Source organism: Coturnix japonica, chromosome 1 (genome assembly GCF_054131305.1).
Source record: "Coturnix japonica strain WE chromosome 1, WE-NBRP24, whole genome shotgun sequence".
Classification (NCBI taxonomy): domain Eukaryota; kingdom Metazoa; phylum Chordata; class Aves; order Galliformes; family Phasianidae; genus Coturnix; species Coturnix japonica.
In genome coordinates this window covers 35,262,079-35,276,467 of record NC_140663.1, presented here as the reverse complement: position 1 = coordinate 35,276,467, position 14,389 = coordinate 35,262,079, and the positions used below count along the sequence as shown (strand labels likewise).

Genomic DNA, 14,389 nt, shown 5'->3' with positions numbered 1-14,389 from the left:
TGTAATAGTTTACTGACTGTAGCAAACTTAATAATGTAGTCATCAGCAAACAGGAATACGCAGATTGGAGGCTATTACAGTTGCCAGTATATTTACATGATTACTTTTGAGCTTTAAACTGCTAAATTTTTAATATCACAATGTTAATGACAACTGTTAGTGATGTGTCAGTCACATCAGTAAACACCTTTTTCTAGGTGCACCTGCTTGCTCTTGGCTTCAAGTGACATTTTGTTCCTTTGAAGGGATGTTCTGCAGAAAGATGGTTCCAATACAAACACTTGGAAGCTGCCACAGCCAGCAGTAGTTGAAACCAAACCAGGATGGATGGGAAAATATTTTGTTTTAGTTAAGAATATTGTGTAGAAATTTAAAAAAAAAAAAAAAAAAAAAAAAAAGAGAGAGAGAGAGAGAGAGAAAAGAGAAGGAAAAAAAAGGTATTACTGCCAAGAAGATTAACACTTAAAAAGGTGGTAGCTTGCCACTTTTCTGTTTCATTTAGATTTAACATTATATCACTAAATTTTATTAAAATATTCAAAAAGTCTTTCATAAGCAGAGACCTATAAGACCCATGGTGTCTTGTAGTCTTTAAGGAAACATGGAAACATTGTCCCTTTATTCTTTTCCAATATTAGATGATCTTTAAGGTCCCTTTGAACTTCTGTGATTCTGCATCATTTGAAAGTAATAACTAAAGTAAGCCCAAACAGTTCTTTTTCATTATATTTATTTGTGAAAAATTTACACTATGAATTTAGATTATATTAAATTTTCTTTAAAATAAATATTTTATATGAATAGTTACACTTGAATTACCAAATTGAAAAGGCATTCATCTAATGTATCCATATGAATGCATCAAGTGAACAAGTGAGGCAGAGTTATAAATTAAAAATAAAAGAGGGCAGAGAGAAGGACAACATTTGAAGGGCTGCAATATCTAGGATATTTAAAATATATCTTATATTGTATCTTATATCTTATAAGATATTTTAAATATATCTTATAAGTTACAGTGTGATGAAAGGTAGATTTATACAAACGGATGCACTGCTAGTCCCTGAATGCTCTGAACATAGCAGGGAGGTTGGGACTAGGTGATCTTTAAGATCTCTTCCAATCCAAGTTATTCTGTGATTTTATGATTCTGATAGTGGAGGAAAATGGTAAAAAATAGTTACACAGAAATACAAAACACTAGAACAGTTTGTCCGGAGACGTGATGGAAACTCTGTCCTTGAAGACACTCAGGGTCTGGCTGGACCAGCCTCTGAGCATCCTGTTCTAGCTGTGGATGGCAATGTTCACTGAAAGGCAGTTGGACTAGATGATTTTTAGAGGTACCTTCCAACTTGAAAGATTCTAAAATTGTTTCTGTATGAACTGAAAGCTCTGAATATTTCAAATATAAGCTGAATAGCATGGGCACAGGAATAGCTTTCAGGTTTAATAGGACCCCACACCTGTTGAATCATCACAACTCCAGTAGAGATAACAGCATTATTTAATTTTTTTAACAAAATCATCCATCTCTTTCTCCTGTAAAGCAAAATGTTTATGGCTGAGTTATACTTTATTCTTCTCACCCATGAAACTCTGGAAGACGCTTTGCAAATTCAGGCCTCCAAAGAAAAGTAGAGATGCAAAATTCCTGTATGTCTATGTACTTTGGGAAAATTGTGTTTGCAAAGACTATGAAAGATAAGGCTTTTGGAATACTATTTTATCAGGAAAAAGTAACATGGTACATCAAGATGAAGAAAGCCTCTGTACCAAGTTAATCTATCCATCCCATAACACCGTAATTTTTTTTTTTTCTCATCTACAGCTCTCTACAGATTCATAAAGATCTCCCAGGTTGTTACGATGATAAAGTACGACCTAGCATTTGAGTATCTAAAGGTCTTGGAACCCCATTTCAAAGGTGAACAATTTTGAAAGCATGTCTAAATTTATCTGTTCCACTTCTTTTTTCTTTATTCTTTTTTTTCCTTCTTTAACAATAATAATACTGCCTTATGCTTACAAAGCACTTTGGGATCTTGAGATGAAAAATGCTATTCAATTAGTGCCACAAAATTATTGTTAAAAATGAGATTCCCTATTATGCCCATTTTCTAATCAGCTCAAGAACACTAAGTTCAAAAGTTCACCTTGATTCTAACTGCATTCCAAATCTGTTTAGGAAATTGAAAAGAGAAGGCAGGGAAGGGGCAGGAGAAAAATGTCCCATGATAAGAAAACAAAGAGAAAAAAGAGCAAGTAAAATTAAAGAGACTGTAGAGTTATTGTGTGAGGGCAAGAAAAAAAATCCAATTATAAGTATGATTAATTTCATAAATACAGTGCCTGCAATGTAAGTTTTGTCTTTATTCCTGCTATCATATATTATACACAATTTCTAATGGTTTTCTTAATTATTTAACAACCTTCCCTTATCAAAATTCTACAGAGAAGAAATGATTGAGAAACTAAATGATTTGTGAAACTGCCTGGCCACAGAATACTTTTAAAGGTTAAGATATGCCAGATTGAAGAAAGTTTTTCTCTAATTATGATGTTGATCTAATAGAGATATGAAACAATCCCGTCAGACTACCGGCTTTGTGCTAACAAGTACAATCACTTTCCATGACATACAAGACTATGGTACTGTTGCATGTACTGTGGAGCCAGACTTCTTGTCAATACCAAAATCTGTAAAGAAATGTTTTAAAAAGCAATTTAAGATGTCTTTATTTGAAATTCTGAGTATGAAACACTAGATGAAGATGTCATGTGTTAGCATGAAACAATATCATTTCACAATTCTCAGATATTTTCCCAAGCCTTTTTTCAGAATATTGTACATTCATGGGGCAAAGGCTTGTTTGACCCACTCATTGAACCATCTGTTCAAGTGGAGAAATTACCTTATGTCCATGTTCCTTTTCTCCTTGTATAACAAAAATGCAGTGTTTGTTGGGAAAAAAAAAAAAAAAAAAAAAAAAGATAATCATAAAATCTTACCATCTTTAAGCATAAATATTAACCTACAGTTTCAATTCACTACCTGTACATATGAATCCACTGGAACATTTGCTGTTTCCATTTCTCTGAAATAAATGTGTGATTCTTATAATTATTTTGAGTTTCAGAATGATATATACGTCCAGGAGTTAAACGCAGCAAGATCATCTGCCCTGATTCAACTGACAAATACTATGTTCCTTCATAGTCGATGGCAAGAAACAGCTCCCTTAGAAGATGAGTCATCCATTCCATAATAGAAGTTGAAATAAAATATGATTAATTGCCCTTCTACTAGCTGTAAAACCAGCTGAGGTCAACACTGTAAAACAAACACCCAACTTAAGGTATCAACAACTAACTGGACAAAATGAATACTACTCCTTAGTTCTCAAATCATTGAAATTTAATCAAATTAGATGAGAGCAGCATTTACAGAAGATGACGAGTTTACCCCGCTTTAGTCTTTTTTTTTTTTTTTTTCCCCAGTTACAGCAACAGTAATAATCTGTTTGACTTGTACTGCTGACTGCAGTTTTCACCTTCACGCTTCATATATTGAGATATGTCAAGCCAGCACTGTTATCTGATCACATCCACGCTCTGATGTCAGAGAGCCCTCAAAGTGTGGTGAGGTACAACTGAAGCTAACTCACAGAAACAAAATGGCTGGAAATACATCACAAAAAAAAAACAAAACACACCAACTTGAAAATATATATAAATGTTCTAGAAAGCAATACTGTTGGAGAACAGAAAGAAATTTGTTGTAACACTGCACTGACAAAGATTCAGACAAGTAAAAATCAAGCATCAGTAATTAATACAGCTTTTTAAAACTGTAATAACCCACACTACATGAGAATTTTTGAGGTGAGTCAATACTCTATCCAAGCAAGGTAAACTGAGAATAAGGATATGGAGTCACACATAAAAACTGTATGCTCACACTTTGCTATTTAACATAAGCTTACCTGGGGCACTGATAAAAAGTGCATTAAAAGATGCAGGTTTTGCAGACCAGGTGCAATGGTCTGTTTTACTAATATAGTTCTCTATGTGTTATAAGTTAGGAAGTGCCAAGGTAGAAACCACAGTGAAACAAGAATCTTGTTTATGGAAACCAAGCAAAAACTTTGGAGTTTGGTCTTTATTCATTATTTATTCATATTTAATCATATTTATTATCTATTCATATATAGCTTTCAAGCCTTTGCAATTAATGTTAACTGCTTACATCATGTAATACTGTTATAGTGCTACTCAACTGGAAAAAAAAAAGAAAAAAAGAAGTGGTTCTATTTTAAAATGAACAGAGTAAAAATATTGTGTACATCAATGCAGTGCATTTCAGTGCAAATTTAAAGGTTCTTTTCTCCAATAAAACTGATGCAATTTTAATATCTTTTTTATGCCATTCTTCTTAGAAAGCAGTAAGTAGTCCCTATGCTGTGTGATATTATTTAATGCTATCAGGCTGTTTTGTTTTGATTTGTTTTGAAGAAAGAGTAGAGAAGAATATGAGGACTGTACTTTGATGGTATAACTATGGAATTACATGGATTGATGGATGGATGGTTGTTTTTTTTCCCACAAATTATATTTATAGAAACTAACTATCACATTAATTTTAAGTTGCAGAACTAGAAAGAAGCTTTGTCTAAGTCTTCTTTGAGGCTATTTTCTCTTCAGAGTATCTGAAATATAAGTTAAAAGCTAAAAACGGGCCGACAGTTTGAAATTCTTCCTGTAATGTTAAATGCCAACACTACTTTGACATCCATTAAGAAATAAAGTGACAGCAAATCCACTTTCAGACTACTTCATTCACACTCTCACCTTCCTATCCTTCTGGTAAAGTTGGCAAGACAGTTTGTTCCACGGATGCATCCTCACTTTGCTCCCAGCGCTCCACCCTTGTAATCCTTACAGTCTGGGCATGGTACCTGCTGGTAATCTCAGCCAGAGCTGCATGCAGAGGGATGCGCACAGGGACCCCAAAACAGTAGCATCCCATAGGCATGACAGCTGTGTGGAGGCCTGAGACGTGGTGCCAGAGGAGTACATGTTGAGACAGGAGCTTGGGACCTGCCTTCAGGGGAGCAGCCAGGCTGTGGGCTTCTGAGAGTGTGCTATGAGTGAGTTAGGCATGTGCGCTTGTACGTCTTGCTCGTACAATTATTTCTAATAGCACTTGTTTAGGTAGAGGTTATTTCAGTATTATCATGTTGCTACTTTAGACATTGTCTTATTAAAATCCGATTAATAAAACAAATATTTGTGTTTTATTTTTATGTTTGCTCCTAGCACAGCTTCACCCACACAGTACACCATGACAAGATCAGACATTTGGGCAGAAGGCACTGAAGATAATTGAGAGGTGCAAACCCATCCCTCTGTTCCTAAATATTGCTGATATACTGCAAAGTAAAAACTTTTTAGAAACTGTTAACAGTGGACTTATCAATGAGGTTAACGAGATTGCCTCCACATATACAAAGAGTATGCTCTGGTTCAAAGTAGAATTATATCTGATAGATCCCTTTGTAACTTCTCGCAAGACAGAGGAAAGGTGAATAGGATGGAAGGTTCTTTGGCATCTAACTACTCTGCCACTTCAGTACACAAAAATCATGTGCTTGATCTAAACTGAGTGAACAAATAGGCAAAGAAAAAGCCTTCTCTTTGTTTATACTACACAAAAGCTCTCCCCCTTAAAAGACATTGTCTAGGTTATACTGATCTATTTGTTTTCTAATTAAACTTTTGTATCAAGTACCATAGAGGCATTTCTACTACCAAAGTTGCATTTCAGTTAAAATAAAGTGGACTGAGAAAAGACTGATAGAAGTACTGACAGTATCTAAATTAGCCATTATCCAGTTTTGACAGTAGAGCTCAACTGTGATGGTCAAACATTATCCTAGAATGTGTCAAAGCTTTGCAGTGGCAATAATAATAGGTTATTACCATCTGCCAAACTTTACTATTGATCTAAGATCACTGAAACACTGAAGGTAACAGGAAATTCAAATAATTTTTTTTTTTTTTTTTTTTTTTAGTAATATCACAGAACAGAAAGATCCACTCCATTCTGAAAAATGTTTTCCTTGAATTGCTTGTTAGTAATCTAATTCTTTTCAAAATGAAAAATGACTATAATACATACACTATATTAGAAGCCAAAGTAAGCTAGTGCAGATTTTTATTTATTTATTGCCAACTGCAGAAGAAAGTTCTGAAACTGCTTTTTCTTTTCCTTTCTTTTCCTTTCTTTTCCTTTCTTTTTTTCTTTCCTTTTTCCTTCCTTCCTTCCTTCCCTTCCCTTCCCTTCCCTTCCCTTCCCTTCCCTTCCCTTCCCTTCCCTTCCCTTCCCTTCCCTTCCCTTCCCTTCCCTTCCCTTCCCTTCCCTTCCCTTCCCTTCCCTTCCCTTCCCTTCCCTTCCCTTCCCTTCCCTCCCCTTCCCTCCCCTTCCCTCCCCTTCCCTTCCCTTTCTATTCTTTTCTATTTTTTTCATTCATTTCTATGTGTTGGGTTGGGTTGTTTTGGTTTTTTTTTTGTTTTTTTGTTTTTTTTTGGCTTTGAAAGGTAGATGGGTAAGGATGATGATGTTTATTCTCACATTCTACTTAAGTTCATTCCTTTCCTCACTTCTGTCTATACTTTTGAAAAATTCTAAAGAAATTCTTCTGCCTAATTTATATGCCCTTATGCCTGAATGCTGCCAGTTTAGATGTCACCTTCAATAACAATGAAAAATTGCTGCGTGCCTCATGCTCTATTCTTCTCATCTGCTTTAAAAGCTCACTCCAGCTAACAGAAGGGAGTTCACTTGTGAGCAGTAACAAATCTAATTCAAACTCACTAAGTCACAGTTTTTCCATCTTAATAGCTATTCTGTACAGCCTGGAAAACTCATTAAAGGAAAGACTCTCAAGTCTAGTTCATCTCTTTATGAGAATGGACTAGATTACCAAATAGAATGCAATTCTTAAAAAGACAGATAGCTTAAAGACATCCTCAACTACAGTTGTGAGTGCTATAAAGTTATTGACACAAGCAGTACCTTTGTATTACCTCTTGTAGAATCTTAAACCATCAAGTGTACTTAACAATAGTGAGCGACATGCAGAGAAATTTAAAATGGTTACCCACTACTGTTAATATGCAAGTAAACTGTAGTTCAGCTACTTGTATTGCGTGAGGCAGTAGCTTATTCTTGTACCACACTGTCCAGATAGGTCCTCAAAAGGTGCTAGCAGTGTAATGCCACCATTTTTCCATGTTAACTAAGAAGGCAACAACTCCTGCTTCCTTCCAGCAGGAGAGAAAATAAATTGTCTCAGTAATGTGACCCACAGAGTAACTCACAATGAAATCTGGTTCCTCTGCCTTGCATGAGAATCAATGCTCAATGATCTTTTTTTCATCTTTGCTGAAGATGAAGTCATGTGCCCTGAATGTGCTAAAGAACAGGACACCTTACTGCAACAAAAACTTAATAACACTTGCCCATTTCCCACTGCTGGTACAGTAGAAGCAAGATTTTAAAGGAAGTCCTGGACATAGCACCACACTGTATTTTACTGAAAGCAGCATAAAGTCAGGCCAAGATTGACATGAAATACACTGCTCAGTTAAAAGTGATATAAGACTACAAATTCACAGCAATAAATATAAATACAGGAATGAAACCCCAAATTTTGAACCATGAGTGGCTACAGGAGCCACAAAATCTTGTAGCACAAGAAGTAAGTTCAATGCTATTCTTATGAAGCCTTCCACTAAACAAATACTAGTCTTCCAACTCGCTACATTTACAAAACCCAGACAATGCTGAATCCTTCCTTTTGGATACACACCACCCTCCAGGAGTAGAAATGGCTTACCTATTACAATAAAAATATACCTACTTCTACTAGTATCTGATTGCTATTCTATAGCAAGAAGCACTACAGTGATGAATACACATCACATTCATGTCTGCCTTGAGTAGCCTGCTTAACTTCTTAAAATATACAAAACACAGTGGGAAACTTTTCCATTGCAGAAGCTTCTGCAGGTTAAGAGGTTAATATTTGAGTCCGGGAAAAATCAGCTTGTCTGATTTCTACTTAAGCCATAAATGCTGAAATACTCACTATGAAAAGAGAAACCACAGCGTACCGTGTAGTCTGGACTATCAGGTATCTCACATAGAATTCCTACAACATGGAAATCTGGTATTCTTAATAAGATTTTTTTATTTTTTTTTTTTCTGGGTCACCAGTTTTTAAGGTGTTTAAACATATATTTTCTAGTTAATCAAAAAACCTCACCAACTCAACAACTTTAGTACTGTTATTATTATTATTTAAACAAAACCCTGTGTTTTGGTTAAGAAAACAGTGAAGCCCCAAATAACTGCAATTTTTTCCTTGTTCTACAAGCCTTTTTTTGTATTTTTTTTACCTTGTTTACGAACAGATAAATCTCATCTTCTTTTCTTGCCAGAATCAACCTAGAACTCTCTGCTGATATAATTCTAAATATACTGCTGTATTGATCCTTTATTTGTATACTCAGTTATTATCCCTTGATACAGTACCAACATTTTTCAGAAGCAACAGCTGTCTAAGTACTAGCTGATGTTAGCAGTGTGCATTTTAACTGAATTTTACACATTGTTTCAAGTATTTGTGATCTTCCATAATTCTGTAGTCATTACTATTTTCTACTATAAGAGTTGATTTCCATACAAAGATCAGTAACAGTACCCTCTATGGTTTTGAATGCTTGAGAAGTTCTGACACACAGGGCTGATGTTTAGATAGACTAAATCTTACCAAAACAATCAAGATGCTGTATTGTATTACCATAAATACAGAATCAAATGCATTACATGCAGCACATACAACTTTTAAACAAACACTGCTGCATTCATGCATGTGTAATAGACATTATGTAAGGCTGTCTCACAGAAATTCAACCAATAGTATGTCTACATCAAGCTAAGAGGAATAAATAACTACAGATTAAGACCAGTGGTTCTCTTTCCAGACTACTTCAAGTACCCTCAATAATTCACTTAAATCTATTTCCGGTGTCTTTATGTTATACTGTGTCTTGTAACATACACTAACCATCATGAATGTTGATCCTGACTATGGCTATTAAGAAGTATAGCTAATCAAATGTAGTAACAGCACTCAGCAGTGTTGCAAGTCTAGGAGAGGCAAAAAAAATAAAAAAAACAGGAAATAATAATGGGTACTTTGGTATGCAACATAAATCTGTCATATCCTGTAAGGAGTATTCATAAGTAGAAGACAAGATCTCTCATTCTCAGCAAAATCCATGAGATGACTTTCATATTTTATTTGCATTACCAGAAATAATTTAGGCAGCTCATTTCTTTTCTGAGTGCCATGCTATCTCCCTATTTGCCAAACAGTTGAGTAACTTAATAAAATTCAATGGAAAATGCAACCAAGAAAGTCTTAGAAAAAACCATCAGGGATGGAAAGGCATAAAATGCAAATCACCTTAAAAATGTATCAGACTAATATATGCTGGAAAATTTTACATCACATCTCTGTCTCAAGTTATACCAGTGCCTACTTTGTTTTAAAGAATGTACTCAATATGCAAGTCTGCAGGCCTGTGTGTTCAGTTTTAATTGAAGGAAATTCCACTAATTACTTATTAATCCAGTACAGCGATTTTTCATATGCTTTATTCATACAGAATAAAATCTGTGCCTTTAAAATTTTAATGGATGGAAGCTACACTGTGGTGAATATAAACAGATTCTTTCACACTCATATCAATGGTTCAAATCCAGATAATGTTTCTGGGGACCAAGAGAAACCATCTGTTTAGAAGCCTACTTGAAGTGAGTTGATGATCTCAAATATAACCCCTAATGGGAGAATGTTCTTTACCAGATTGATTGACACACATACTGATAGACAGCAGAGAACAAAAACTGACCTATTTTCACATCAGGAGCTGAACCTGAAGAGCAAAGATGAAATATATTACTGTGGAAAAAAAAAGCAAAAACTTATATTAATACTCATTGTATCAAAATTCTTCTGCAGACATAGAGAGATAATTTCAGTTGTGAACAATTGAGGTTGGTAAATAGGTACTAAATTACACAACAGAATTAGAGTAAGGGGATAGTCTGTTATTCTAACTGCCTATGCAGTGTTTTTCACATGTTTTTCTAGCTCAGAACAGTCAAAGTCTCTTTAAAGTGAGTCAGAGCTGGTCGAATGTTGACACAAGGTTTAAATTAAAGTAGATTGATATAAATGCAAAGTAACTCATCCCTTCTTCACAATAAATGTATTTCTTCCAGTCCAAGTTGTTTGTCTCTCCATTTACAATATTCTCAACCGTATCTCCCTTCTTTACACTGTTCATTTCATTTACTCTCTAATTGAACTAGATATTACTCTTTCCACATGAGATTTAAGCTAACTTACATTTCAATTTTTTATTAATTCAGACAGGCAGAACCACATTCTGAAAACAGTCCTAAAACTAATACAGAAGTCAGAAAAAGATAACTATCCTAGAAAAAACAGTATTCAAATCTACTGTATACACCATATTCCTCTCTTTTTCTACCAGTATATGCAGTGTAGTGGCCATATGCTTAAAGCTGGATAGCTGCTACCATCACTGTTTCATTAGAGATCACTTTGTCACAGGTTCTTCCACCTCATCTGTAGTTTCAATAAGAAAGTGCCTTCAGCACCGAACAGTCATTGGAACAGTGGCTAAATCTAAAAAGTTATTCCTCACACCTTCCCCTCCCCTTTGTCATAATCAGCAAAAACGGAAAATGCAAATCCTCTCGTCTATTTTCTCCACAGATAGTTCAAATGAAGAAGTGATACAAGCAATAGCATCCCGTGGCTTTTTTTGTATTCAATTCCTTTTAAATTCAAAACAGTAGATTCCAGTAAGCATACATAACAGCAGCTTTTACACATCGCAGTAACACTGCAAAAGAAACCATACTTATGCTTTAACTGGTTATCTTTTTTAAAATAGCAAGAAAATAACAAAGATTCTGAAGTCAGACTGACAACAAAGGAACCAAATCCTGTTTTGTGTTACTTGTATGGGTCTAAATTATGACATCATGAATCCACAGAAGGACTGTAGTTTTGGCTTCCAAGAGTGCCAGCAAGGCACACTTGATCCATGTAAACGGGCTGGAAATAAAGCTTCATGACCATTTTATATATCAATGACTTTACAAAGTGGTGCAACAACTTGGCAGAACTGAAGTCATCCTCCCTTTCAATTACCTGTGATTTGGAAACCACCACAGAGGAATCATTTCACTGTCTGTGTACAATCTCCATCAAAACTTAATACAGCATCTGTCTGTAATTGGTCTGGTCTGGTTCCTGATTTAGTGGTTTGAAACTGTGCCCACACCTTGGGGGTTAAAACTAGATGATCTTTAAGGTCCATTCCAACCCAAGCCTTGGGGGTTAAAACTAGATGATCTTTAAGGTCCATTCCAACCCAAGCCGTTCTATTATTCAGTGATTCTACTTCACCATTATTTATTTATGTATCTATGTATTTATTTTTGAAATCTGAGAGGGCCTGTATATTCTGTTTCAAGCACTTCAGTACGGTATTTGAACAAGTTGGTTCTTGATTCATAATGAAGGAATCTACTCATTTTCACAATAACAATCAAACCCCTTTAAGCTGTGGCTTAGACAAAATTCTACCCAATGGCTGAAAGCCATTTATTCTGGATTTATGATGGGGTCAGAATAAAAACGGAAAGCACAGCATCATTGTAAGAACTTTAAATCAGTTTTTGTTTTTGTTTTTGTTGTTGTTCTGGTTTTGTTTTGTTCTGTTGTTGTTTGTTTGTTTTTTTGTGGGTTTTTTTTTGCTTTTTTTTTTAAAATAATGTTAAAACATTGAACAATAAAAAATCACAGTGAAATTCTCTTCATTCAGGAGATAACTTATCCGTTAATATTTAGTAAAGAGATTTTTATATTCTTAGGACTCTGGAATAATAAAAGCATGAATGCCAGGCTACCAAGTTTCTGAATAGACATGGTTGGAGATCTAATCTGTAGATTTTCTCTACTCAAAGGTAACCATGCTCTTCAATGTAGATTGAAGAATACTGCCAGCAGTGACTTTCTTCCATGCTTATTCTGTCCATGACCTTTTTGCTTTGCTTATGATCAAGACAGATATTTATTTCCCTCATCTAGTAATTTGTCTCAATTATCACCATTACCTTCTGGGCAAACCAGATTTAAAATTCAGTCTTTGTTCTACCTTCAACTGAGATAATTAGACCAAGAATAACATGAAAGTCCATTTTCAGCCTTTCAGGAGACCAGTCCCAGAACTATGGATGAGTCTGCAAAAGCAATCTTTCCATGTCTATTCTTTAAAGCTAGCTACTGGCAACTGAAGTACGCTGCAAGGAAGCTGTTTTCATCTCAGAGAGTCTTTGTGATTACTTTATCGTGTCTACGCTAGGAATACTTTGCTGGAATAAGTGTTTTCTCTGCCAGTGACTCCTGATTGGTCTGGACAGGCAATCAAAGTTTCCCACCAGGTGATCTGTTATACAGTCATCAACACACTAAAGTGCAAACTTGAAAAACTAGCTTGATGTGTGTGGCTCCCATCACTTTGTAGCAGGGGTTCCAAGTAAATAAAGTAGCATCTTGTTTAATGAGAGCCATGTATCACATTCGTCGATAACTTGCTCCAAAAGAAACACAAAAGGAAAGACAACAGAGAATAATTCAATTTTCCAAATGGATTTTGATGCATGAAAGATGTATATGAACCACTTTCAATATCAAATACTAGAAGACTGCCACAGTATTGTGGATTACAATAGTTCACTAGAAAGCACATTTTCCTCTGTACCTGTTATCTTGTCCAAGTATAATGGCAGAAACGCATGAGAAGTTCAACTACTGCTCTTGAATAATAAGAGACTGAGGATAGAATGGCTCTACCTGACTCCAAGTTGATTCCCTGCAGAACCATAACTTTGGTGTAAGGCAATTCAACTAAACTCCCTGACAGTATACAAAGCAGAGTAAATTTTGGACTAAACATATTTTTCTTTGGAAACAGTAAAATTTGCAACCTTAAACTTCCGCCTTCATCTTATTGTGAAAATGGAGTGTAATTTATAAAACTAGTTATGAAGAGTATCATCACAGGCTTAAAATGTCTACAGGTTCATTAAGACATATTTTTTATTTTATTTTATTTTATTTTTTTTTCAAAAAAGCATTTTTTATTGAATGTTGCATTTTTTCTTTTTCTTCCAACAGAAATACTTCAGAATCCTTTCATTACTCTATTAAATTGTTTACTTACTGTTTCTTTTAAGTAATATTCCACTATATAGCATCATCAAAAATAAGAGTAAAAAAGGTCCCTATCCTGATCAATTCAAATAAACGCAATTTCATATATTTCAAGTTTGTCAGACTCTTCAATCTTTACTCTCAAATCCTTCGTCACTCAGCAGGTAATGTTTCTATAACTATCAATATAACTCCATCAGTACTTGACTTTTATGTAAGTACAACACCATATATTTAAAAGGGGTATCTGAGGAATACTACAGTGAATGCATCCACTGAGATATTAAATCAATTAATCTATAAAAGGCTTAACATAAGAGTAGTTGCTAAATCAATAAATTGGATAAGATGCTGCAATTTTTTGTTTATACATATTTAAGGATTTATTTAAATTATTATTTAATTGATTGAGTGTTTTATGAGTCAGCTTGCTCTTAGTCTCTTTACAAATCCACCTACTACCCACATAGTAAATTTTCAATATTCTGTGGGGTTCTTTTTTCGTCTTCTTGCTCATTCATACCCCACCCCCCCAAACTTATAAATCTAATCCTCACAAGTGAGACATAAGATGCAGTAAAGGAGCTTTCCAATCCAAACAGAATTGGCACTACAAGGTTAACCCTTTCTATTATTATCACTTTCTCACCACTGTTGATTCTGGTCCCTCTTTTTAGCTTGTTACTGGATTCAGTGTTGATTATGTGACAGGTAACAAGAAGGCTATCTTGTTATCTCCAAAACATAATATTTTGGATCTGTCTAGTTTCCTTTTACAACAGATGGATGTTTTCTTGGTACTTCTAGACACCCAGCACAATCCCAAAACACATGAAGAGGATTAGGAACTCACAAGTGAGAGTGATGGGGTGCTCAGTGAATCATTAGGGAAAACAAATGTAATTATTAGAAAGAAGATCACAAGCTAGTTTTTTTTTTGTCTCAGAGTTCTTCTAAGTTGCAGTCAAATGTTAAGCTTCACAAAAATGAAAATATTATAAATC

At 34.8% G+C, this 14,389-nt stretch overlaps 1 protein-coding gene across 11 annotated transcripts in view; it reads right to left on the bottom strand.

Moving 5' to 3' along the window:
• The window catches only part of SYT1 (synaptotagmin 1), a 354,401-nt gene that overhangs the window by 169,379 nt on the left and 170,633 nt on the right, over window positions 1-14,389 (bottom strand). For 3 of the 11 annotated variants that reach the window (XM_085537519.1, XM_085537555.1, XM_085537535.1), the window contains one exon: window positions 9,985-10,034. The exons of the other annotated variants lie outside the window; for them this stretch is intronic. The gene's annotated coding sequence lies outside the window, so the exon portion shown is untranslated. The remainder of the gene's footprint in view (window positions 1-9,984; window positions 10,035-14,389) is intronic. 11 annotated transcript variants of the gene reach the window in all.